This window comes from Thalia democratica, chromosome 9 (assembly GCF_965202585.1).
Source record: "Thalia democratica chromosome 9, ktThaDemo2.hap1.1, whole genome shotgun sequence".
Lineage (NCBI taxonomy): Eukaryota > Metazoa > Chordata > Thaliacea > Salpida > Salpidae > Thalia > Thalia democratica.
Window position 1 is genome coordinate 19,814,579 of NC_139173.1, and position 9,838 is coordinate 19,824,416.

The following is a 9,838-nucleotide window of genomic DNA, read 5'->3' on the forward strand; positions in this document are numbered from 1 at the left end:
AAAAGAGTTGAAAAAACAGTGCTAAAGAACTCCTGAAAATTATTGTAATTTATAAAGTACCTGCATAGTATAAATATAAAGATATTTTAACAAAAAAATATTTTTAATTTTAAATTCAAAAATCAGATTACATAGTTTGACTAACTTATGTTTTGGAAGTATATTTTAAAGTTAATAAAAAAGTTTTGTTTATAACAGGGCATCCAGTTTAAAATTAAAAAAAGTCTGAATCAGCTTTAGTTCATAAAGCTAAAACATAGGCTAACCAAAACTATTTGTTTTAATCATAAGAAGAAAAATAATAAATATTAACTGTATGAATGATATTATTTGAATACTAAATAAAGTTAAAAATAACTGAAAAATAAAATTTTTTGTTAATTTGTAAATAAATTGAATAAAATAAAATTTAGGATATATTATATATGTTGACAACTGTCTTTTAATCTTGAAAAGTACAACTTTGAGAGTTAATTGATTGTTTGATTAGTCAGAAAACTTATTTCTTTTAAACTTTTATTGCTTTTTAACTTGAATGCTTACAATAGTTGTAATTTATTGGCATATGTATAAAGTGAAAAAAAAAAACATTTAATATGTTTAATAATTGCTCTTTAAAAACAACTTAACTAATTTAAACACACACACATACACATATATATATTTGTTTATATTAATAGTTTTTTTAAAGTTTGGTCAATAGAGCTTAACAAGTTAAGTTGCAGCTAAATAAACTTGAGCTTTACTGAGGAATACATGAAATAGAAATACCTCATTTACAAAACAGCTGTTTAAAACTGCTGTTTATTATATAATTTATGAATATGTTACTTATATTATATTTAGTTTATATATATATATATATATATATATATATATGAACTGGTATTCAACCAAATTGATTTTTTATTTTTTATCATAAAAATAAAACTACTTTAACTGAAACTTATTTTAACAGAAATTAAACAAATTATTATCTAGTAAATTCAAATGCTGAAAGTTAAAGTAACCCAAGTTAGTAAAATAAAGAGAAAAAAACCATGGCCAAAACTAAAATGGATAGGGTTAAAAAATGAAAGTCTCTGTATTCATGATAAAAAGCGTCTTTCTCTTCTTTATTTACCTTCAGGAAGAACACAAAGAGTTCCACCAGCCTTGCATCCCTACATGAAAGATGTTGTTTTGATAAACACAAGCTCAAATGGTTGGTTTTGAAATAAAAATAAGTAATAAAGTCTTGTAGTACATCATAACAGTAGATAAGAGTTAAGCAAACTGTGGTCAGCCTAAATTTAGCCTTTAAAGCAAAAGCGGGCAACACTCGAGGTGCTTTATACCAAAAAACATACAATACAACCTTACAAAACAATTTTTTTTGGTGGTTATAAAATAACAACTAGGTTCTCAATTTAAAGATTTACAAATGCTCTAGTATTGCTTATTATATCAAATTTTTGGTTTAAAACAGTATTATTGTATTTTTACTTCAATTACTTATAATAACTTCAATGCATGGAATATTTTTCGTATAAATGTGGCCTGCAGGCTTCATTTTCTAGGAAAATTGGCAACAACTTATAAAAGACTGCTTACCCTGGTGTTAATAATAACCTAGACAAATTTTAATTGCTCCTTTTAATTAAAGTTAGTATTAGGTTATGAGTTGGTATAAATAATAGTTTACTAGCTTTATTTTAGTAGATATTTGAAATTTTTTTTTTGACTTCAAATGCTACATGCATAATTTTTGGTTATTAATATATAATTTTATAATTTTTTTTCTTATGCTTAGACCTTAAACTGTGTACATTATACAAAATTCGTGATTATTGTTAATCTGTCCTGGACAAAATGTTAAAAGGTATCCATGGTGTGCGACTTGATAAACGACTGGTTTTTTTTGTGCACCAGGTGTTTGGACCAAATATTTTGAGCAATTTTTTTGTTGTTCAATAAACAAGATTAAAAGAAAAGTGCTGGAAAATTTTTGCTCAACTTTCTTAAACTAACTTGTAAAATTAATAATTACAACTTACCAACTTTCTAACAGGCTTATATGTTATTCTTCTACTTCAAACTGGTAAAATTATTAAATGGACAAAGGATAAGAATTCTTTGACCATAATTGAAAAATGTCCAGATTTTAACAAAGTTTCAAACTATGGTCAGTTTGTTCTAGTTTATTTAATTAAGTAAATATATCTTACAAAATTGGTTTTGAATAGTATTTTTCTCTACTTAAATAATTTATTTTTTAACAATAAAGATTTATCTGTTACATTAGATGCTTTATTTTTTAAACTGAATTTTCTACTTTTTTTTTTAAATTAACAATATTTTACATAATAGTTTAAGTTTTTTAGTTTGATATGTTTATTTATCATGTTTTATAAAACTATCCGTTTTTCTTATAAATATTTTAGTTGTCTCAGTTATACTTATGGCTTATATTTTTATTAATAGAACATGATAGAAGCAAAATTTACATAAGTAATGATGGTAACACACTTGTGCTTCTGGTAAACTTTCATAATGCATGGATTTGTGAGCTAGATAATATTGTTTCTCAATCCAACAAGCTTGTTGAAGGAAAATGGTCTTTTGTGGCTATCAGCTCACATTCTATGAAAACTTTATCTAACAAAGAAACTTGTGCTGATTGCTTGTTTTTGAAAAATGAGGTCAGAATTGTGTTTTTTTAATGTTTTATTGCTTTAAGTTTTATTTAAAATTGATATAAATTACTTTATTTACTAATTCATTAAATTGTGTTGTAATTGTTTAAAAAATGAGATACTTATACTAATATAATGTTAGTTGAGATTGTTTTTTATGATTTTTTACAAATTAAAAATCTTTAATTTGTTAACCCTCTTTTAATATTTTGCTATCTTCTTTTTTTGAAAAACTTCAGTTCCTATTTAAAATTTCAAGTTTGTTTATAACATTTAAAATGATACTTTTGTCTGAGCTCTTCAAACCTAACTCATTGATGTCTTTTGAAAAACTGTTAAATGATATGACATAATAGAAGCTATGCATAACTTTTTATTTTTGGTATGCTTTATTTATATAAGCTTTAACTGAAAGCATATGTTTGCTAACTTTAGTTCTAAAAAAATCAAGTAAGTCATAAACATAAAGTGAATAATTAATTATAGGTAATAGTTGACTACATCTTTTCAATACTTATTTTATTTTCTACAGTCTCAGGGAAAATGTTGTATGCTGAGCATACTTCATAACTATCAAGATAGAATGGCTGTCGTCAATGTTTTTCTTAAATGGCTTGAACCTTCACAATGCTTGGAACCTTCCGACCCAACATTCACTTCTAGTACCAGTAGAATTGATATACCACTGAAGTGTATAAACAATGACTGCAAGCCATTAAGGTTTTGTTATTGCTTTTTTTTATGAACTTTTTATTTGTTGATAGATTACACTGAGTATTTTTGAATTTCTGAAAACAAAATCAATTGTTTTATAAGCTATTGTTAGAATTACTTTTTAAATAAACTTATAGGCGCACAGGTGCATATGTATGTAGACTTTCACATGATACTAAAACACTTGCAATTTTTATCAATCAGAAGCAACCAAAGCATTCAGCATTATTGTTTGCTCATCCGTACACAAGAGCTGTTATTAAGTCTAGTTTACAATCACTTGGGTCCACTAGTACTCACGTGCTAGAGAAATATTCGAAGTAAGTTTAAGTTTAATGTAACACTTCTATAAATTTTCTTTTCTTTATAAAATATAGTTTTCAAATGAAAGTAAATATACACATATATCTTAAAGAATAAAAAAAGTATATAAACTCTATGGTTAGAAGTTTTTAACAAAAGTATGGCTAACAAAATATTTTAAAAAGTGCTTGTAGTAGTTTAGCTTAATTGTTATACGATTTTTTTTGATTCCTTTATTTTAATACTAGCTTAAAAGTTTTGACCAATAGTTATTTTTAGTTCTACTGTTTTAATTTAGATATTTAAATAAATGGTTCAAGGTTTTTGTAAACTAAAGTTGGTATATTTTTATTTTTTAAAGTTTCTAGTTTCTTTCTTTATACTTTAAAAGTTAATTTGCTGTAACACGTTATATTAAAAAAAGTCTCAGTTTTTGAGAGTGTTTGTGCAATCTAGTTTTAAAAGTTTTGCTTGTATTGAATAAGCCAATATATTTAATTTAACTTTTTTGTAAACTGTATTCTAATGAAATCATTAATTAGATCGCAATAATACCTCGTTATACAATAAAAAATTAGTTTTTATAATAAAGTCTTGAAAAATAAATATATTATTTCTCCTTTAGTAGTTGAGATCTCTTTATTTGTTTTCTAAAAATCAAAACATATATTAATAAATTAGTTTATGTTTTTTTTTAATTATTAGTTCGAGTTTTTTATGAAACAGTACAGTTTAAAATCATACTGATAATGTTTTATCATAGATTTTTTTTTAAATCTATAAAAATAATAAAACTGTTTCATGAACATGAACAGCAATTTTAGAATTGATTTTATAGCCAGAGTTTAAAAAAAAAACTAAATTTGCTATAAATTTCTAAAAGTAACTTTAAAAAAATTTAATTTTGTGAGAAGCCTGCTATGTATGTGTCATTTAACAATTAAAAATATAAACATACTAAATGTTAAATTTAAACTTGAATTAAATTCAAATTTTTATAGCAAACTTTCTAACAAAAGTAAAGTCAGCCATGAGTTTCTTAGGGTAAATATAAAAGAAAGTTATTGCTTATTTTCATCATATATTCGATCAAATAAACATTAATAAATTGAAAACCACCTCTGCTTTTCTTAAAGAATTTTTTTTTCATTAATCTAATCAACTATTTTTGAACTAAAACTTTGTTTACTTAACATTTTCAACTGAACTCACAAAGATCTTATTGGGTGAGCGACGCTTGCTGGTCTTCGGACGATCTCCTTCTGACTTGCATCACGAGGAGAGGGAGCGTGATGATGTTCAGCAGGCTGGGAGAGTGCCTCCATATACTTTCAAGAGGCCTCATGGAATTTCCACCCACAATCTTCCTACCCTTGCTTCCTAACATAGAGCCTTATATGGAGAGGTTGCTTGTTTTGTTACTTTACTGACATTTACTTTTAGTCGAAATTTTAAAATAACTTCAACCTATTGACTAAAGGTTAATAATTAATTTCGTTTTAGATTTAAAAAACTTAGTAATAATCTTTTAATTGAAATTAGAGTCACCTGTAGTGTGGCTTTTAAGTCGCACTTGCATAACTTTTCAACATCATAATGTTATAAAGATTACAAAAAAGACTGTTATGCAAAAGCAATAGCTAATTTTTTTTTTCTGTTATACAAACTTTCTGATTTACTTTCGAGCGTACTTATGACGTCAAAACCTTATCCTGACAGCAATGAAAAGCGCAGCAGCAGCCCTGTAGCCACACTATCATCCTCAACAACTTCTGACAACCGGCACAAGAACAAATACTCTGTGACCTTCCATCCCAGGTTGCCGGTGGTCGTGTGTTCAGACGGCATCAACGTGGTAGCCTTCCAGTTAGCTCGCAACCTGCAACCTTCCGACCTGGCAGCCGACCACCTGATTTCAGCCAACAACATGATAAGGAGGTTGCTGAAAACTTACAGCTTCGAAGTGAGCATTTGTTGACTTTTTTGTTCTTTGTTGATGAACAAATATATTTTTTGTGTAGAAGTTCGCTTACTTGGTTTTAATAAGTTGAAAAGGTTTGTTATAGAGTTTTGAATTTGGGTGAATGTGTTTCTATAATTGCTTAGTATATTTCATATCAAATAGATAAATAAAAATATATATAAAGTTTTAAAATAGTCATATACTTTAAAAAATTATATATGTGTATAATTTTTGTCAGTTCTCTTTTATAGACACAGTCCTAAGAATAAAACTGGCAAAATAGAGACTTTTAAAACTTAGTTTTTACAAAAAATTGTCTAAATTTTATTTGATTACACTGTCAAATCAAGTTTTCAGGATTTAAAAAAACAGTGTATTAAATGAAATTCATAATTAAAATTTATAAACGTTTTCACAGTTAAAAGTAGCAAAATCATCCAAATTAGCATTGAGGAACGCTCTAATTGATTCTGCCAAGTTTGAGGAACACTCTTTTGTTTTATTTTTGAAAAATCTTAAAGGTAAATTCAAGGTATGTGTTGTTAGTTATTATTTTTTTATTACATTAAAGATATTTAAAAGTTTTTTTTGATAGCATTTACCAAATTTATGGTCTATTATAGAAAAAGAAAACGAAATTAGATAGCACAAATCAATTTTCTCAATCTTTAGTCGACACTGCAAATAGCTGTCAATCGGACGAGGATGTTAAAATGCTGCAGTATGAGTGAGTTTTTAAATTGTTGTTTATGTCATTTAAAAAGTTCTTTTTATAGATTTTAAGTATTTGAAGAAAAAATTTTAAATAAATTTAGGTTTGAAGAAAAAGAAAATGAAGATTTGTCAGGTTGTTATTGTTTTAGAATTAACATTTGTAATCTTAAGATTGAAGAAATAAAAAATACCTATTTTTTAAAGTTTAGATTAGTTTTATAGTGGTTTCTTTTAACAAACATAGTTTACATCTTTCAGTAAATAAACTATAAAACTTTATATTTTTATAGATATTTTATAAGTTTTACAAACTTTTCACGTAAAAACGTCTTTAAATTTAAAATTTAAGACTGTGATAAAAAAGCCACTTGCGCTTCATTCGTATACTTGAGTAAATAATAACTACTATTAATTTATAAATCTTCACTTAAATGCGTATAAAAACAAGAACGTTTGTTTTAGTTTGAAATAACATATATACAAACTACAACCATTTAATCAGAAGTTTTATTTTACTGATAGAAGATGAAACTGCTACAATCGAACAAAACGTTCCAAAGTTGGGGGTCATTGCGAGTGGCGACAGCGGTAAAGTGAGGTTCGGTGATTTGCACCAATCGGGAGGGAGATTTTCCGACTTGCACCAATCAAAATCCGCCGTTGACGACGATGCCAGCTTGTTTGTCGTCGATGAAAACGAGCTTCCACGTGATTTTAGTGAGTGTTTTTGTTGATCATAAATGACTTGTTCACAGATAATATGGTGTTTGAACAAAATGTTCAAAAATGTCAATTACAATTAAATTTCAATACTATCTCTAAAAAACTTTTGAAATTAACCTTACAGAAAATTTCATTTTTAAAGATTAAATTAGTTTTTTATATGCCAAATTAATCTTATAACATGGTGGCCCGGAATCCTGGAAAAATCTGAAACTTAAAACAATTTTTAAATGAAACTTTATTACATACAAAAAGTAATATGCATATTTTTTTGTATCATTTAGAATTTTGTTTATTATAAAACACATTTAAAGTAGGCTTACTGTATCTTTTCAATATTTTTATACTTATTAAGACAGCTTTCTATCTTAAATTTAGTTTTATTTTAAAAATAGACAAATAAACTTGTACTTTCAAAAACCTGGAAGAAATTCAGAAAGCCTGGGTTTTTTTAAACCTATGGCAACCATATTATAAGTTGATTATTAGATTAGAAAATAAAGATGTAGTATTACGTTTTTAAAGTTTTGAAAGTCCTCATTGTATTTAACCTTTGTTCAGTCTCATTTTTGCTAAATATCCTATATGTTTTAAACCTTCAGACTCAATGATGAGCGCACTGGAGAAAATCGTTGAGAAAATGAAAAGTGCATGGGGCCTCATAATGGTATCGACGTCTTCTTCCAAAGTGCACACCAACCAGCTGGCAAGCACCGATCACTTGGAGTCGTTCTTCCACCAGACGTTGGAAGTAGTTTGCTCAATGCTGGTTGAAGTCAGTTTGTAGCTTCAAATTGGTGTAGTTGTAAACGCATTGTGAAACTTAAAGTAAATTATCAGTGTATTTATTATTGTTAAAAAGCAAAATGATAGCTTTTGTCAGTCTGATATTTTTGATATTTGTTTCAATACAATTTTTTTTAATTATATTTTTGTACTTAGCTGTTGGCAAACAACAGGCGCAAGACTTGTGCTTATACGTTCCGTGGAGCGCCCAAATGGCCGAACAAAGGATCGGCGAGAAGCAAACTCAAGTGCTCCAATTGAAATCCCGAGAGCGCATTTGCTTGCTGTTGAAAAAGATCGCCAAACAGCTGATGCTGGTGGGATGTTGGGGCGGGGGCGCAGAGATCGTGGCGTCGTCGGTTCGGACCGTCGCGAGGTCGATCCTGAGGAGCAAGCACCGGTCTCCCGAAGGCGTTCTCACGGTTGAGGATGTCTGTAAGAATATTGCGACCTGCGTCGCCGTCGTAACTGAAGCCGAACAAGTTTTGAGCAAAGCTTTTGTGTAAGTTTTAAGTTTTTGATTTATACCCGGTGTGGTTGCTTTTGAATTTTTTTTTTATCAAGCCCAGGTGTACGATTTTTAATAAAACATCGAATTTTCTAAAGTGAAAGTTTAAAAAAAACAAACCACAGTTTCGAAAAAAGCCACAGTGGGATAGTTGATGGTGAAATGTTACATGTCGACACTTACAGTAAGTTCAGTGTATACGAATCATTTTCAGACGATATTGTGTTGCCTCAGCTTTGGATTGATATTCAATTCTTTGCTGAAAAATTAAATTTTACCAAGTACAAAGAACAAGTGAGTGCCAAGTACTTTAGTTAATTTATTAAAAATAATACTAAATCAATAGATTGCAGTGAACTGTTTTAAGACTGAAAGAGATTGATATTCCCTGAAATAGTTATTAATCATAAATGAATACAAGTATCTGACATTTTTAAGCTGAGTAAATGATATTGAAAATAATATTAAGCACACAAAGTTGTCAAAAGTTTATATAATATTAAGGATATACATTTTGTTTTAATTGGTATAGTAATTATTTATATCAACAGCATTTCATTGTAAAAAATTCAATTGTAATTTTAAAAATTTAAGTGAGGTAAGTACTAATAAAGCTTAGTTATTTTTGTAAACTAGTTAATTTGTTTAATGTGCTGTACTTTTAAGACTTTGCAATAAGAATTGTTAGTTCTGTAGACATCTATGTTTGTTTTAGAACTGATAAAGATTTTTATTTTAAAGGTTTATGTTTTTTTCATAAAATGTATAAGGAGTTATATCACAGTTCATTAAGACAAAAAGAGCGTATGTATTACAAACAAAAAAATATTTACAGATTAGTTTAACATAGTTTTTTAATACATTAACAATGCAGAAAATTTTTAAATAACTTGAAGGTTTACTAAATGCTTTTGAAGTTACTAAACTAAAACTTAGTTTTAGCGCAAAAAAATGTCTCTTTTGAAGATGATCTCTTAAAACATGCGCTTTTCATGACTACCAAAACAGGAAAAATTTTAGCAGACAAATATTTAACGCTGATAACTGTTTTTGATAACTTTTTATTTTAGCGCTCGGTTCGCTCTATTTTTAGTTATAAGTTGTTTTTGTAAATAAAAATTCTAATTTTAGAAAAAGCTCTAAGCATTTTAAATACATTTAGTTATATTTGTGCTTGAAAAATTATTTATTACAAAATAACCATAATCTTTCTAGAGGTATAACAAAGAAAATGTCTAATCTACCAAATTAACTTTCTGATATTTGATGAATTACTATAACTTTTTCTTGACAACTTTTTTTTTATCTTGCGGGCAACTTACTACAATGACAGTCATAACAATTCCTTAAAGAAAATGTTAACCACAAACAATCTAATTAAGTTAAATCTAGCAAATTATTACAACATGAATTAATTAGCTATACGACTGAGATCATCAGTATTGTACACTA